The sequence below is a fragment of the Pogona vitticeps genome, chromosome 4, assembly GCF_051106095.1.
Source record: "Pogona vitticeps strain Pit_001003342236 chromosome 4, PviZW2.1, whole genome shotgun sequence".
Lineage (NCBI taxonomy): Eukaryota > Metazoa > Chordata > Lepidosauria > Squamata > Agamidae > Pogona > Pogona vitticeps.
The window spans coordinates 224,404,882-224,423,719 of record NC_135786.1 but is presented as its reverse complement, the minus strand read 5'-3'; positions in this window follow the sequence as shown (position 1 = coordinate 224,423,719).

Below are 18,838 nucleotides of genomic sequence, written 5' to 3'. Positions count from 1 at the left end.
GCACTGCTGCCTAGAGTAGGACACGACTGGACAAAATTGTCAAGGGGAACCTTTACCTTTACCTAGTAACAGAGGAAAGGCTCTGGTGCTGGTCTGCAAAAGGCCAGCAGGAAATTTGGAAGGCTAGGAGCTGGAGAAAAAGGATACCACATGGGGTGGGGGAAAACTGTATTGAACTACAAGTCCCAGAATTCCTGGCGCTTGGTCTACAAATCTGAGGAGTCCAGGAAGTTGTCATCTCAACAAGTAACTTTTCCAAGCCCTGAAAACTGAGATAAAGGTTATATTTATCAGCATCCGTAAAATGCACAACATGAGAAATCACCATTCTCTAGCTATGGACAGCTCTATAAGGCATAAACATTCTCTAGCTACTAGACAGTTCTATAAGGAGTAAACCTTGGGATAAAGGATAAAGACAAGTGTCACCTATCAGTCAGCATGAGAGCCTAACCATACAAGAGCTACAGCTTGAACAAGCACAGTGTTTACATCGCCTGCTTGCCCTGCGCTATTCAGTGTGAGAAGCCTATTGATTTCCTTGCCTCCAGCTTGAAGGGAGATGAGCTCAATTTGAAATCAAAGCAGACACCTTCAAAGTAACCTTGGTGGAACAAGTGACTGTTATACATCAGCCTAGAGAGCATGCTTGACAGGAGAATGTACACTGGCTTTGTTTGAGGCTCTTTAAAGGGGCAGGCTTGAGTGAATTGCCTGGAAATGCTCAGGCATAGATCACTTGAAAAATGATGTCTTCAGGCTCACTCAGTATCCTTGGTCTCTCTCTCTCTCTCTCTCTCTCTCTGTGTGTGTGTGTGTGTGTGTGTGTGAGACAGACAGACAGACAGACAGACAGACAGACAGACAGACAGACAGACAGACAGACTGTGGTGTGCATACATGTCCTTTCATCAGTCACAGTATCTTGCTACATCATTTAGTCAGATCCATATGCTGGAGTAGGGGATAGGAGAGAATGTTGTTGTTATCTGTTTCTTTTATTGATTTGTACAGCAAAGCCAAGTGTGCTGCTTATATACTGCCCCATAACCCTTAAAGCTCTCTTTAGGCAGGTTACAATCTAATTATGTATCCTGCCCCCCTGTTACCTAATAAGCTGGGTACTCAAATTACTGACCGCAAAAGGAAAGAAGGCTGAGTCAACCTTGAGCAACAGGCGACCTCAGCCTGTTGGAATTGAAGACAGGTTACGAGCAGCCTCTTGACTGCAGTACTGCCATTTAACCACAATGCCCCAAGGCTCCTTGTATATTCAACCTATCTCTCGGAACGGGGACTCAAAGCCCCCCCCAAAACCCACTTCATTTTCAATCGAAGTTTACCAAAATCCCCACATTACTTTATATTTCAGATGGAAGTAATTTGTCATATATATTTATTAATTTATTAGATTTCTACACCACCCATCTAGAACGTGTCTACTGGATGTGGGAGATACTATCATAGACATATCCATTTATCCAGGTCCAGGGCTTTAACTGCTTACTTTTTAAAACTATATTCCAACTAGAGTAAAATGACTAAATCAATAGAAAGTTGGTAAGTCTATGGATGTGTCAGTTTTTCCCAGTTCAGTGGATCTATTCTAGCCGTGGCTGACAGATGAATTCAGGCTTTAAAATTTGGGTTTGAATGTGTGATTATAGTCTTGGATTAGAGTTATAATGGTTCCCCCCCCCCCGCTCCATTTATCACATATCAGGGCAGTGGTTGGAACCTCAAGGAATTGTTATGCTCCTGCTGTTATCCACAAGGGGAGACAATGAGCAGACTAGAAGAGGAGAATGGTTGATTTTCACATATAAGGTGACTTTAAAAGTCTAGGTACCCATCTTCACATATTCCCAGCTGACATTAGGGCTCAGTGGTTCAACACAAAGGTGTTCCTGTACACTGTGGTTTCTTCCCTCCCAACTTTTGCCTGTTTCACCTCTATGACGTTATAAAAATTAACCACTGTGATGTCACAAAGGTCCCACACCTATGACGTCACAAGGAACCAGCCCAGATTTCATGGTTTAGCCTTGAAATCTCAGAGATTGGAATGATGCTGACCTGGCAACCTTATTTCTGACAAGCTCCTCATCTCTACAGTACTGTATAGTTCATTAAAAGAATTTACCAACATTTGCAAATGTCTTCCTATATGGGGTGGAAAGAACAAAGGTATTGCTTCTTAGTCTTAGGTAGGTGCTTACCTGTATCTGGGAAGCAGAAGCCATATAGTAGGGGTGGGTAGGTGGGAGCAGAGGTTGGGCATCGATGTATGACAAGGTCAATTCTTCTAAAGGTTGGGGAGGGCACAAACATACCCTCATGACTCAAAAGATTCATCTTCTCATTGCGCTTTGATGTTGGCATGCAAACCACGCACCAATAAAAAGCTCCTGTTGTGATAAGTATCATTGAACTGCTATTGAAAAACATAATAAGCACTTTTCAATCCGTAGAGGTACTGCTGCGCGCTGCTGTGAATTGTTGTCAGTACCAAAGAAGGTGCTATCCTTTGCTATAAAAGGCTGCCAAGGAAAGTGGGATCACTAATTTTTATGACTTGAACAGCTAAGAAAGAGAAAGCCACCAGCAAGAATTTTTTAAAAAATTACAAGAATTATTTGAACTAAACATTGACCTACTGGGTTCTTCAAAAGCTTACCTGTAAAACATGACATTAAAATCCTTCTCTTTGCACAAATGATGAAATATATATCAGGCAAATAAAATGAAGTTTGGTATTAATGCTATCAGTCTTTTGGAATAAAAGTTGCAGCCAAATACAGTATCATTTCATAATATTAAGCCCTCAGGAACCAGAGCAGAAGCTCATGTCATGAACCCCCAATTTAGCATACAATGGGTTGTTTAAGTAGCCATAGTGAGGGTATCTGGTCATGCACAGAATTTGTAAACATTCCTTTTTTTTTTAGATTATGAGTCCAACACCCGGATTCTTCCATCCAGCATAATAATCTGGGAGGCATGACCCTCCGGTACTGCAATGAGTCCTGGACCCTTTGTGCACGGCAGGAGAGGAAGTTGAACACCTTCCATATGCGTTGCCTCCGACGGATTTTTGGTATCACCTGGCAGGACAAAGTTCCAAACAGAGTAGTCCTAGAACGAGCTGGAATTGTTAGCATGTATACGTTACTGAAACAGCGACATCTATGTTGGCTTGGGCACGTCGAGAGAAAGGCTGATGGTCGGATTCCAAAGGATCTCCTATATGGAGAATTAGTGCAGGGAAATCGCCCCAGAGGGAGACCACAGCTGCGATACAAGGATATCTGCAAGTGGGATCTGAAGGCCTTAGGAATAGACCTCAACAGATGAGAAAACCTGACATCTGAGCATTCAGCCTGGAGGCAGGCGTTGCATCACGGCCTCTCCCAATTTGAAGATAACCTTGTCCAGCAGGCCAAGGCAAAGAGGCAGTCCTGAAACCAGCAAAATCAGGGAGCTGGACAGGGGGGCAGATTGTATTTGTCTTCAGTGTGGAAGAGATTGTCACTCTCGAATTGGCCTCCTCAACCACACTAGACGTTGTTCCAAGTCCTCCATACAGAGCACGTTATCATAGTCTTTCGAGATTGAAGGATGCCTAACCAAAAAAGTGTGAAGTAGAAATTTATTTGTATGTAGCCTTACGTGCACTGGGAACAGTGTCTCTGATTATTATGGTGCTTTCTTTGCCTTACATTTGTTGTTATGTTGTTATCTACTATTGTTTTATTGTGTTATATTGTTAGGGTTCATCATATTGTTATTAGGATGGATGGATTTTCCTTATCAACCACTCAGAGTGGTGAGCTTCACTAAGGTGGTATTAACATTCAAACAAACAAATGCAAGACCCCTTTTAGTTCTCAAGGTAATGGGCATTCTAAAGGTATGCTACCTGTGTTGTCTAGTTTGACCCTAAATTGCACTCCGAGAACCTTCCTCCGGAAGCCTTCTGTACCCTTGCTGCCTGACATTCTTCTAATAGAAATAAATGCATGCAAAACATGTGCTGTCTATTGCTAAGTTATGCCCCATAACTTATTCCTTCTTAATGGAATGGCTACAGACCTCTGCAAGAATGATGTGTTTTCCCTCTCAGATGTAAGCTTTTCAGCCTGAGTTTGCCACTGAATCTCAGCAGCTTTATCAAAAACAGGGTACATGTGCCTTCACCCAACTGTGGTTAGATTACAACTCCTATGGATTCCTGCCAACTGAGGTAATGCTGAGAGATGATGGGAGCTGCAGGCCAAAGACATCAGGAGGGTCACATGTCCCTCATCTTCTTATCTGGAAGGTGTATTCTGCTGTTTACATGCATTATTGGGGGAACAGGCTAAACAGAAGTCAAAATGAGGCCCCCTCAAAGCAACGGTGCCCTGCAGTTCAGCCAACCAAATCCAGACTGGCACTGTGCTAAATATCCACACACACACCCGAGTCTATCAGGAATGTCAATCTCTCTGGCTTTTATAAAACTTGTCAACTATTTTCATAATGTTCCATCAGAGGAACTGCTGCCTTCTCGGTAAGCAGCATCTTGTCTCTTGTAGCCTGTGGGGTTTGGCAGATGGAAATTCAACCCTAGTGCACATGTGCCCGTTTCTGACAAGGACAGTACATTAACTTTTCTTTTTCTTCCTTTCGCTGCCAGAAGCTAGTATTTCCCAATATACTGGGAGCTCTAAGGATTTTATATATTTTTTAAAAAACCTTACCTTTTCAAAGCTGGCACTGAAAATTACAACAAATATTCCTCTACTTGAATGGTTGAGGACAGAAAAAAAAAACACTTTCAGTGAGGTAGGTGTTCTTTTAACAAGTAAGATTGAGCTAACATGCACCTTTTAAAAATGTTGTCGAGTGATATTCTTTCCCCTCAAGTTGTTACTTATTATTTGCTGGAATATTGTACAGTGTATCACAGAAGTGAGTACACCCCTTCACATTTCGTAAATATTTTAGTACTGTATATCTTTTCATGTGACAACACTGAAGAAATGACACTTGGCTACAATGTAAAGCAGTGAGTATACAGCTTGCATAAGAGTGTAAAGGTGCTATCCCCTCAAAATAACGCAACACACAGCCGTTAATGTTTAAACCGCTGGCCAAAAAAGTCAGAATTGACTTTATAGCACATTGTTGTTGTTGTTGTTGTTGTTGTTGTTGCTGCTGCTGCTGCTGTTGCTGTTGTTGTTGAAGTATCACACAGTAATTTTCAAAAGTTACTTTTTAAAGGCATTTAATGGCATTTTATAGGTATTTGGTCAGATTTTGGGGTTTGTTTTTTTTTAAATAATCCAAGGGCAATAGAAAAAGCTCTGCAATCCATCTTTGGGATTTGCTTCTGTGCAAACTCACTGTAGGATCAAGTTGCAGGGATGATGGCATGACTGGCAATGGATGGTACCTTTTGTGGCGTGATGAGGTGAAAGGATATTTCACCCACCATAAAAGTTGGTATTCATGCACGCAACATATATAGACTGGCACATTCTCTCACACTGGCACAAAGCCAAGGATTGGCATAGACACACCTATGGAGGCCTTCTGCCTCTAAAAGTGGAAGGTAGGTATGGGATAGCCGGGGCCAGCCTGATCATGAAGTGGGAGAGTGACCCCCCACATGCCCTAACTAGCAAGTCACTATTGGCTGTTGCTCAGTTTTGTCTCAACTGGGATCATCCTCTAAATGTTAAGAGATAGCTCTCATCATCCTTTAAATCAGCCATGCTGACTAGAGCTAGAAGGAGTTGCATTTCATCTTATAGGTTCACTACTCATGATGTATTCAACCAACAAATGACTGGAACAAATTCTTCAGGTCTTCAACCATGGATCATTCCTTGTCTTTCAGGAGATGTTGGAGAATGGACCTTTGGTCTTTTGCAATCCAACCTTGTAACCCATATAGTCTCAGTGCCTACTTAAGAGATGGTTTGAAAGCCATGTATTTGGAAGGTTTGTTTTCTGCAAATGCACTAAGCTCATTTTTCTAAGTACCATCATAGTGATGAATTATTATTAGAACCTGCCATCTCGGTGTTGTATAAGAGGAAAAGCAGATTAAAAAAGGAAAGCAGATATAGCTGAAGAGATGGCATGTGGAGGGTGGAAGGGGACAGCAATTTAAAGATGCAAACCGAAAAGGAAATGTCATGGGGAAAAATGAACACAGAGAGAATTAAAAAGAGGGAATTAAAAGCGCTGCTGAAATTATATCAGAGGCTGGCAATCGTAGATGGCTTAACTTCCGAAAAGTGAATCAGTATTCTTAAAATCAAGTGACCTCTCTCTAATTGTACATTAAACTCCTGACAAGGTGACCCAAGTAGAAATAGATACACAATTATTTTTCATTTTTTCTTAATTAAAGTAAAATGACAATCCATTTATATTTTGCAATTCTTTTCCCTTCCACCTCCCCATTAATGGTTATAAAGGGAAATTGCTTCAATGAATGGGCCTTTTATGTCCTTGAACAGATCTTCTGTTCACTCCAAATGTAATTTGTCCTGAGGTGCTTCAAAGGTTTGATTAATTAAGGGCCCCGGGCAAGCAAGAGCACAGAACCTCCATTAGGAGGATCAACGATGATGAGCATCACGGTGGGTTACCTGAAATAGACAATACCAAGGTAGTTCAGCATGAGCCTTAATGTCGTTATTCTGATTTAATTAGCACATGAGCATATGCAATCTTTTACACTTCTAGAATACGTAGCAATCACCTCAGGTATAATCAGTGCCAGGATATTTCTCCTGATACTTTCCTATAAGCATACTGTTCGGGTTGGGAAGCAGCCAATTCTCTTTTGAGTTTGGCATAGCTTGGCCAGTGGAATTGCCTATTTTATGGCAATTGATAGTGGCCAGTGGAATTTATGTAATACCCCCCCCATCTGGCTGAAATGTATAAGGAGAATAGGAATGTGCCAGAGGTCTTACAAAAGCTTTTACCTATACACTCAAAAGGCCAGTGCTTGGAGAACTTATTTTTGTGAGGTTGAGGGACTATGGCCCAAATTGCTTAGTGTGGTCAATTGTAGGCCCATTAAAAATGGGTTTTAGTGAGTCAATTCTTCCCTAAGTTCCATTAATTCAAATCCCTATGTGACTTTCCTGATTCCTCTAATGGCAACTTTCTGTGGTAAAGTAAGTCACAGTTAAGTAGGCCCATTCAAATCAATGGAATGTACAGAGGAGTTAACTTTAAAAATCTCCATTGATTCAATGGGCCTACTCTGTTGCAATTTAATATGCTTAGCAAAAGGTTTCTGGCCTGTAAATCTCAGATGCTTCTGGGAGTTATGGTCCAAAGAAGCTGTGTTTTCAAATTTTGCTTTTCTGTTTATGTACATCCCAGTCTATGGGATAATTATTGCAAAGTCATGTTCCTCACAGTCTGAATGTTTAATCAGAAATATATATTTTTAGCAGCTGGCTAAAGAGCACTTACCTGGGGGGGCTGCTTAGGTGGGGTGATAACTCAGTCATCCCAAATCCAATCTTCACCAGCCTTGGAGGGCATGGAGAGCAGAGTCACCTGAAGACTCACAGTGTGTTTGGCATCTCTAACCTGTGCAGGGGCCATTTTACCACTCCCAGAAACCCCAACTTGAACAAACCACGAAGCATACGCATCAGCAAGACCGATAATAATTCACTATTTCATTTTGTTCTGGGAAGGTATGTTTCCCCAGAATGAACAATCTGATGTTGAGCCATCAAAAACTACAGTGCCCTTCCTTTCCTCATGAAATGTTCTGGGCAGGCATGTTGCCCCAGAATGAACCACAAAATGGCCTCATTTGTGGGTTGTTGTTGTTGTTGTTACTTCATGGTTCATTTCATGCCCGTCTCTTGTGCAGACATATTCTGTGCAATGGGGGCTTCTGACGTGTCCCAAATTGTCCCTTAAATGGATTATCTTTGCACAAGCACACCAGTATGTTGGTAGTCCTTCATATGTATTCTCTGTGAAGCTCAATTTCTCAGCACCGAACTCAAGCATCTGAATTGGGCCCTACAGGCAAATGACTATTCCAAGAATGAAATCACAAGAGCCATCAAACCAAGAAAACAACACCAAACTGAAGAGGAAAAACAGCCGCCCACAATAAAGTATTTCTGCCATACATCAAAGGAATCACGGGCCGCATGGGGAAACTTTTGAAAAAACACAAGCAGCAAAAAGTCCAACAGGCAGCCAGGAGATGTTCCAACTATTATTGGCTTCAGCTCTGCTCTCAGATACAGATAGCAGCGGACACAGGTAACATCAACGGAATGTATGATGGTATCAAGCAGGCTTTAGGTCCAATAAAGAAGAAATCTGCTCCCTTGACGTCTGCTACAGGCATGATCATCCAGGACCGAGCACAGCAGATGGACCGCTGGGTGCAGCACTACTCTGAGCTATATTCCAGAGAGAATGTAGTAACTGAAGAGGCACTAAATAACATCGAGTGCCTGCCTGTCTTGGAAGAGTTGGATAGCGAACCAACTTTAGCAGAAAGTTGGATTCCCTCACCTTCGGCAAAGCACCTGGAATGGATAACATTCCTGCTGAAGTACTGAAGTGCTGTAAAGAGAGCATCATCACCAAGCTGTATGAAATCGTTTGTCTTTGCTGGAGGGAAGGTGGAGTACCACAGGACATGAAGGATGCAAACATCGTAACATTGTATAAGATCAAAGGCGACAGGGGCGACTGCAATAACTACCGTGGCATCTCTCTTCTCAGCATTGTAGGGAAGCTGCTTGCCCGTGTTGTGCTGAAGAGGCTCCAGGTGCTTGCAGACAGAGTCTATTCAGAATCACAGGGTGGATTCTGAGCTAATAGATCCACCACCGACATGGTATTCTCCCTCCGACAGTTGCAGGAGAAATGCAGGGAACAACAACAGCCACTCTTTGTGGCCTTCATAGATCTCACAAAGGCCTTTGATTTGGTTAGCAGGGACCCCCTTTTTAAAATACTTTCCAGGATTGGATGTCCACCTCGACTCCTTAACATCATCAGATCCTTTCATGAGGAAATGAAGGTCACTGTAGTTTTTGATGGCTCAACATCAGATCGCTTTGACATCTGAAGCAGAGTGAAACAGGGCTGTGTCCTCGCGCCATCCCTGTTTGGGACCTTTATTGCTGTCAAGCTGAAGCATGCCTTTGGAACTGCAACAGAAGGTGTCTATCTCCAGACTAGATCAGATGAGAAGCTCTTTAATCTCTCTAGATTGAGAGCAAAGACCAAAGTCCAACTGAATACAGGACTTCCTCTTCACTGATGATGCAGCCATTGTTGCCCATTCTGCTGAAAACCTCCAACAACTCATGAAGCGTTTTAGTGAGGCCTGCCAAGACTTTGGACTAACAATCGGTTTGAAAAAAACACCAGTCATGGGCCAGGGTGTGGACTCACCTCCCTCTATTATCATCTCCACACAAGAACTGGGGGTTGTTCATGATTTTGTGTACTTTCTTTCTTTCTCTCTCTCTCTCTCTCTCTCTCTCTCTCTCTCTTTATTTATTTATTTATTTGTTTGTTTGTTTGTTTGTTTGTTTATTTGTTTGTTTGTTTGTTTGTTTGTTTGTTTGCAAGATTTTTTAGCCATACCATTACCAGTGGTCTCTGAGCAGCGTACAACAATATTAAAACTTTAAAAACATTAAAACCATTAAAATAGCCAATATTATAATAATATTCTATATTAAAAACAATCATTAAAACATCACTACTGTATTAATAAATCCTGCTGCTCATATGGCCAGTAAAGTATACTATTTAATTGAAATGCTGGCTAAACAGAAAGGTCTTTGCCTGGCGCTGAAAAACCAAAAGTGTTGGAGCCAGGCAGATCTCTATACGAATGGAATTCCAAAGTTGGGGGGCAACAGCTGAGAAGGCCTTATTTCGACATGCTATCCCCCTCACCTCTTTTTTAACCTTGGCTCAACGATCTCTGCCACTCTCTGCCTAGATGTTGAGCTGGATAAACACATTGGCAAAACAGCTACCATGTCCTCTAGACTCACAAAGAGAGTATGGCTTAATAAGAAGCTGACGGCATATACCAAGATCCAGGTCTGCAGAGCCTGTGTCCTGAGCACACTCCTGTACTGCAGTGAGTCCTGGACCCTTTGTGCACGGCAGGAGAGGAAACTGAAGACATTCCATATGCATTGTCTCCGCCACATTTTTGGTATCACCTGGCAGGACAAAGTTCCAAATAGGAGTAGTCCTAGAACGACCTGGAATTTTTAGCATGTATACGTTACTGAAACAGGGATGTGTATGTTGGCTTGAGTATTTCAGGAGAATGGCTGATGGTTGGATTCCAAAAGATCTCCTGTATGGAAAATTAGTGCAGGGAAAGCGCCCCACAGGGAGACCACAGCTGCGATACAAGGACATCTGCAAGTGGAATCTGAAGGCCGTAGGAATGGACCTCAATAGATGGGACACCCTGGCATCTGAGCGTTCAGCCTGGAGGCAGGCGGTGCATCATGGCCTCTCTCATTTTGAAGAGACACTTGTCCAGCAGGCTGAGGCAAAGAGGCAGTCCCGAAACCAGCAAAATCAGGCAGCTGGACAGGGGACAGATTGTATTTGTCTTCAGTGTGGAAGTGATTGTCACTCTCAAATTGGCCTTCTCAGCCACACTAAATGCTGTTCCAAGTCCTCCATACAGAGCATGTTACCATAGTCTTTCGAGACTGAAGGATGCCTAACTAACTAACTTATAAACAGTATTCAGTCCCACCACAAAAATACAACAAATGTTATAGTCAGCAAAGGACAAAAGGGACACCCTCACCACTGCAAGAATATACCAGATACCTTGCATTTATGGCCAGGTATATATTGGAACCACAAAATGCAGCATCTACACCAGAATCAAATACAGTGGTGCCTCGCTTAACGAGCGCACCGTTTAACGCCGAATCCGCATAGCGACCTGTTTTTTGGGGTCGCTAATGCGATCGCATTGCAATGTTTAGATAGGTTAAACATCGCATTGTGATCATTTCTGCACCCGGCGGCCATTTTGGAAACAGCTGATCGGCCCTCGCTTACCGGGCAGCGAAAATGGCGGCTGGATCCAGGATTCTTCACTTACCGGTGAGTTTTTCCCTAATAGGAACGCATTAAACGGATTAACATCGCTATGCGGGGCACCACTGTAACATGAGAGACACTGCAGACTAAAACAACCGGAAAAATCGGCAGTAGCTGAACATGCCCTAAAACAAACTGGACATGTAATTCTATTTCAAAACTTAGAAGTACTGGACAGCACCAGCAATCATTATGTTAGACTGCACAGGGAAACCATTGAAATCCATAAACACCAGCAGAGCTTCAACAAAAACGAGGAAAGTCTAAAACTCAACAAAGCCTGGCTCCCAGCAGGTAAAAATACAGGCTGCAAAAGGTCAATGAACTCTACCCAGCCACAAGGACCTGTGCATGCAAAAGACAAGCTAATGACACCCATCAATCACAGTGACAGATCATCTCTCCCCCTTATCACAATACACCCACAAAAATTAACACGCTGATCACCATAATCACCCAATCTCCTGAAAATGATAAAAAGCTGATCCCACAGCTATAAATACTCAACTATCCCACAAACTGCACCAGAGCACCGACACAGTTCTGACTCCTGTCCTCTGAAGATGCCGGCCACAGAGACTGGTGAAACGTTAGGAAGAAAAACCTTCAGAATATGGCCAAACAGCCTGAAAAACCTACAACAACCAGTCCTTCATATGTTACCAGAATTTTCAGTACTTTCATCTGATGGTCCTGCTGTAATACTGAATGACCTGACAACATGTTTGTGAAGTCAGTTGCATAAGTCCTATCTTTTTTCACCCTCCTTTTTTCATCTTTTTTCATCTCCATCCAGATTCAGTGATAGAACTGCAGGGAGAACACGCACCTTGGCACATGGAACAGTATAGTTTCACTGTGGGATGAAACTGTGGGAATAAACTGAATTTCAGAGTCCAGAAGCGGTGCTTGTAAAAGCAGGTTTGGGACTACAACCCCTAGCATTCCTGCTGGCCAGGAAATTCTGGAAGTAGCTCTCCTCCACACTTTTCTAAGCTCTGAGTGTTCATCCTTCTTTTCTAATCCCTAATTACAGTTAAGACGCCCAGTGTGGTGTAGTGAATAGTGTAACAGATCAGGGCTCAGGAGGCATGGATTAAAAACCCCATTTAGCAATGGAATCTCACTGGAGGCATGGAATTCATAAAACCAGTCCTTAATTATCTCACTTACATTGAAAACACTGCTAGGGGCCCTTCTGACTTTATGGTACATAACAACAAACAACGATGGTTAAATTTTGCTCCACTGTTGTCTCACTTTGTTCTCTTCTTATCTGCTCTGAACTCTGCTGCCAAAATCATTCACCTCCCTTACTGCTCTGACTACATGACTCCCTCTTTAAATCCCTGCATGACCTTCCTGATTCCTCCTTGAACCCTGTACCAGCTTCTTATTCCTACTTTCAATGTCCACCATAGCTTTGGCTTCATCTCCAAATCTCCACTTACATGCCTACTTTAAGTCTTCACTTGTCCAGCTCAATCATCCTAAACAACTCGAAGGATTCCATATTCTTCCCCCATTTATCTGTCCACATTTCCTTCTGCTTCTTCTGTCACACTAGATGCTGTTCCAAGTCCTGCATACAGATCATGTTACAATAGTCTCTTGAGACTGAAGGATGCCTAACTAACTAACTAACTAACTAACTAACTAACTAACTAACTAACTAACTAACTAACTAACTAACTAACTAACTAACTAACTAACTAACTAACTAACTTATAAACAGCATTCAGGCCCACCACAAAAATCTTCTGTTTCTATTATGTTTGTTTTTAGATTGTCAACACTTGGGGTACAGGTCTCTTCAGTCTTTTTCTGTATCTTTTTGCAGAATGCCCTATTAATAAGACAGTACCAGAGATGAGTAGGGCAGAATGTGGCCTGTGAAGGTACTTTGTCCAGTCTGTTGTTATTTTTGTTCACTGCTGTTTTCACCAATCACTGTCTGGAGGTAAGGGAGAAGAGGCTGTTGCAGCCACTGTTATCTCCGATCACTGGTGTTATCTCCAGTTATTGACTAGAGATGAGAAATGACTATAAAAACTCACAGCTATGTTTAATAACTGCCATTTTCTCTAGTCATTGACTAGAGGTGACAGAGAAGTGCCTATTTAAACCCTGGAACGTGTCATACAGAATGGCATTTTGGTTTGCAGTTTGTATGATAAACAAACAAGGAGAGTCTTGTGAGTACAGCTTGGAAGAAATGTGTTGCTTTTAAGCAACACAGTTACAGTGGGGTCTCTACTTAAGAACGTCTCTACTTAAGAACAATCCAACTTAAGAACAGCTCCATTTGCTAAATTTTGCTTCTACTTGAGAACAGAAATCCAAGATAAGAACAGGAAAAAAAACCTTTCCTGCTCTTTTTTTAACCTTAGGTCATCTTAGGTTTAAAAAAAATTCTCCCCCTAGTGGTAGAGTACGTATCAACCAGCTTTGCATTAGTTCCTATGGGAACTAATGCTTCAATGTACGAACGCACCTCTACATAACAAAAAAACAGCCAGAACGGATTAATTGGTTTTCAGTCCATTCCTATGGGAAATTTTGCTTCAACTTAAGAACGTTTCAACTTAAGAACACCATTCCAAAACGGATTAAGTTCTTAAGTAGAGGTTCCACTGTAGTTTCTATGGACGGAAAAGAGCAGATACGGATTAAATGGTTTTCAATGCATTCCTATGGGAAATGCAGATTCAACATAAGAACTTTTCAACTTGAGAACCACCTTCCAATACGGATTAAGTTCTTAAGTAGAGACCCCACTTTACCTGAAACTAGTTATAGGTTACAGGTCATGTAGTTACGAAGTCATATTTTTGGCTCAACTATCTTATAGTTCCTCTAAAAGTTTGAAAGGCATTTTAGAGACCTTGGCACAGGTAAAGTTTTACACTGTTCTTTTATTCATCCTAAGTGGTAAGGGAAGTATTGTTTTGCATTACTGTTGTATTTTCTAGGCATTATAACTGGTCAACAGAAGAAACTGCAGCTTATTTCCTTTACATTTTTGGTAAGCTAGTAATGGCAAGGCAACACGCCGCAGAAGAAACTGCCTTTGCAAATGGATCAGCAGTAATAGTCATCACAACACTGCTTCTGACATCTTAAAGATTAACACATTTAGCACTCTCCAGATTTCCATGAGATTGAATTTTGTTTTGTTGTGTTCATGAAGTAATCTCCTAAAGTTGGATTTATATAGATATATACACACACATATAGAAACATTTTCTGCAGCACTGTATAATGTCATAATCTGTGTGCAATATTGGGTTTACTTGGTATTAGAAGAAAAATAATTTGGTGTTTAACAAGCTATCTTCCAAACTGCAAGTTACTAAATAAATAGGGTTATTAAAAAACTAATAACAGGACAATGTGATTCTCTGGAGAAAAGGGCACTCGTAATTAAAATTATTTCTACTCCAAAAATTCTGTTCTCATTATGAGGGTTGAAACTGTGTATTCCCAGTGCAATATGTACTCTAAGCTGGGAGGAAGAGACCTACAAGCCCAGTAAACGAAGTTGGTTGCGGGATCGGAAATGTATTACTCTTCTTGTTGGAGAAAGTGTAAATTAGATGCATAGCTGCAATTGTATCAGCCAATGTCCAATCTCCCTTCTGCGTTACATACAGTGGGAAATGAACCGTGATGTTTTAAACACATATGACATTGGAGACTAATTACCAAATCTTAAATACAGCGTTTGAGCCCTGATGGGAAAAATGCATAATAGCTTTGGGATCCCAGGAACTGTTGAGACAGTAGAGTAACAGATGCTCTAGAAAGTCATCAGAATACAAATGTTAAGCAGAATTAATTCACTTTATTTAGTGTGTTTTTAAACTGCCACACATGAATAAAAACCGAATTGCAAGATACAAGCAGAGCATGACTTTAGAAGACTTGAATATAAAAATATAAAATGATTGACATGTAGAAACAAGTATTAAATATATTCCAAGTTACCAGTAACTTTTTGAGGAAAGCAGATGCTGCGTCTCAAAATGGAAGGATGTGTGGATGAGAAAAGTGGTATCAGAAAAGGCATTGGATGGGAGAAAGTTGAAAGGACAGGAAGTGATGCCCTTGCAAGACACTGGCTAAGTTCCTGTGGCATCGTGGGATGCACCGGGAGAGAAACATCACCCTTGGGACAAGGGTGTGTTAGAAGGATGTTGATACAAGCACTGGTCAACTCCTAGATTGACTACTGCAGTGCTATCTCCATGGGGCATCCCTTGAGGCTGACGACAATGGGTTCAGAATGCAGAGGCCAGACCAGTGGCTGGTGTGAGCAAATCAGATCATACCACTCCAGTTATGGCTTGTCTCCACTGGTTACCCCTTGTGTCCCAGATCAGGATTTCGGTTTTGCTGCGAATGTACTGTATAAAGTTATGCAAAATCCTAGAAGAATAGGTATTACATGTTGGCACATGTGCATGTGTACTCTTAGTGAGTTGGGCTGTTGACAAAGAGAAAATGGACGGCTCAATTTAGAATAGCCAGATTAGAATAAACCGTTCTGTAAATATTTACGGGCTGAATTCCATTTGAGGGCTGAAAGATTGGAAAGCCTAGAGGTTAATTGGCTCTCTCATGAGAGAGGAGGCTAATGCACGAGAGGGAATCTGTTCCCACTGATTGCCCAGACGGAGTAGGAAAGGGGGTGATTGTTTCCCTAAGAGTTTGATGGAAGAGTCTTCATTTTGTCTGTCCTACTAAGAGAGGCATATAAGAAGATGGCAGATTTGGGATATGTCATACAGTACTTGTTGGAGAAAGTGATACAATGGTGTCCTTCAACATAATTATGACTTGGTGACTAGATTCTTACCTTTATGCTCAATTTTGGAACTTAAATGTTGCACAAAATAAACAGATTTAACTTCCACATTAGCTAGAAAAGATAGATCTAGTATTTAGATTACCCAAATGAGAATGGCTTTTTGGGAATTGCTTTTGTCACATGCAGTCCTCACTGTGTTTGATCTTGATTGTAATCAAGAAATTGTAGCTTGCACACAGCTGCATGGGAATACCACCCACGGGCAAGCTGGTGTTGGGGATGACTGGATACAATTCAAATTACACCGAACAAGATCAATGACTTGCCATGAGGAGAGAAAGAGAGAGTGTGTTCCTCGGGTTTCCTTGTTGTTGTTATGTGCCATCAAGTCAACACCAACTTACGATGACCCCATGAATGAGCCATCTCCAAAATGCTCAGCTCAGCGCTTGCAGATTCAAGCCTATTTGGTCTTCCTCTTTTCCTGCTGCCTTCTACCTGTCCCAGAATTAATGGGGTTCTTCCCCCCAGGAGAATTCTACCTCCTCATTATGTATCCAAAGTAGGACAGTCTCAGTTTCAACATTTTTGCCTCTAGAGATAGCTTAGGCTTGATTTGATGTAGAACCCACTTGTTCATCTGTCTGACAGTCCAAGGAATCCACAAAGCTTTCCTCCTGCCTCATATTTTAATTGAATTATTTTTTTTCCTTGTCTTCTTTCTTAACTGCTCAGTCTCCACATCCATATATGGTGATGGGAAATACAAGACTGTAGATTGTCTCGGTCTTGGGCTCCAGTGACACATTTAATAATGTTTTCTAATTCTTTCATTGCTGTCCTTTCTAGTCTCCGTCTTCTTCTGATTTCTTGGCCGCAGTCCCTGTTTGGAGTGATGATTAAACAAAGGTAGACAAAATCTCTAATTATTTCAATTTCCTCATTGTCAAAGCTAAAGTGGTGCAGTTCTTCACTAGTCATGCATATTGTCTTCTTAATGTTCAACCTCAGTCCTGCTTTTATTTGCTCTGACCTAGGCTGACATTCCTTCAATCTACACCTATGCTTTTATGATTGCTGATCACATTTCTTTCTTTCTTAAGTTTCTCCTTGACCCTTTCTGGAAGAGGATAGAAGAGACACCTTGGATTTATTCTTGAGAGGAGAGACGGCAGCCATCACTCACTGTATCTCCATTTTATTTAGCTAGAACCTGGATTACTATGTGACAGCAGAGAGAGTGATGGATGAGAACTCAAGAGACCTATGTTCAAAGCACACAGGGGGAGGGAGGAGCACACGTGTCCCCACTTGTTAAATATTTCATATGCCCTGAAAACCTTGTTAGGGTTGCCATGGGACAGATGCAATTTGATGGCATGTAACAACACGAATCCTATAATCTTTTCCATATTGGTGCATTTGTTTTATAAACTTTATAAAGTTAGAGCAGTACATTAGACCAGTACGACAGTGGAACCAATTACCTCGAGATGTGGTGAGTGCTCCAATACTGGGGGCATTCAAGAGAAACTTAGACAAACATCTGGCAGATATCCTTTGATTTTTATTCCTGCATCAAGCAGGGGGCTGGACTTGATGGCTTTATAGGCCTTTTCCAACTTCACTATTCTATGTTTCTATTATTTTTCACATTTTCTTAGAACAGGAATGGTGGGTGTGATTTCTTTACTAGGGGCAAGTGTCTTTTGCTAACCATTCTAGTTTTCTGGGGCTGAATCAACAAGTTAACTTAGCTGGAGACTTGATGCTGCTTACTTTGCTTGTTGTTGTTTAGCTGTTAAGTCATGTCCGACTCTTCATGACCCCATGAACCAGAGCATGCCAGGCCCTCCTGTCTTCCACTGCCTCCCGGAATTGGGTCAAATTCATGTTGGTCACTTTGATGACACTGTCCAACCATCTCGTCCTCTGTCGTCCCCTTCTCCTTTTGCCTTCAGAATTCCCAACATCAGGGTCTTTTCCATGGAGTCTTCTCTTCTCATGAGATGGCCGAAGTATTGGAGCCTCAGCTTCAGGATCTATTCTTCCAGTGAGCACTCAGGGTTGTTACCTTCAAAATGGATCAGTTTGTTCTCTTTGCAGTCCAGGGGACTCTCAAGTGTCTCCTCCAGCACCACAGTTCTATGATGTTTAAAAAGTTAGTTTTTTTATTGAAATTTTTGAAATCATCTGCACAATATGTATGGCTTTAAAGAGCACTTAATAAATCATTTCTAAACCAAATTTGACTTTGTTGTGACTTTTTTGCCCATAGGAACACATTAATTAGATTTCAATGCATTCCGTTTCGCAAGACGAATTTTTCGCAAGACAACATTAACCATGGAATGAATTAAATTCGTCTTGCGAGGCGCCACTGTATTTGAAAAGTGCTATCCTATTTCCCCTCAGTCTTCTTTTCTCAAGGCTAAGCATGCCCAGTACTTTCAGTCTTTCCTCATAGGGCTTAGATTCCAGTCTCCTGATCATCCTTGTTGCCCTCCTTTGAACTTGCTCCAGCTTGTTGGTGTCCTTCTTATTTTGTTTTTATTTCACAGTCAAAACTCAGGATAGAATTAGCTTTGCTAAGGTCATGGCTGCAATGCAGGGAAAACCAAACCAGACATGGAAGAGAATTTCAGTGGTGTTTCTTCATATATTTGTAGAGTGGGCACCCTGTCACTAAAGGAGCTAATGAGTTCATGTAGCACTGGGTCTGAATTTCAGTGTGTCTCTTTTTGGCCCTTCCAAATGGTGTCAGTGGGGAGAGGAGGAGAGGAGGGAAAGGAGAATGAGAATGGGGCAGTGACATTTGCTGATTCTACTGTTGCAGGGTATTGAATTTCCTCGGGGTTTTAGACTGAACTTTACAGCAGC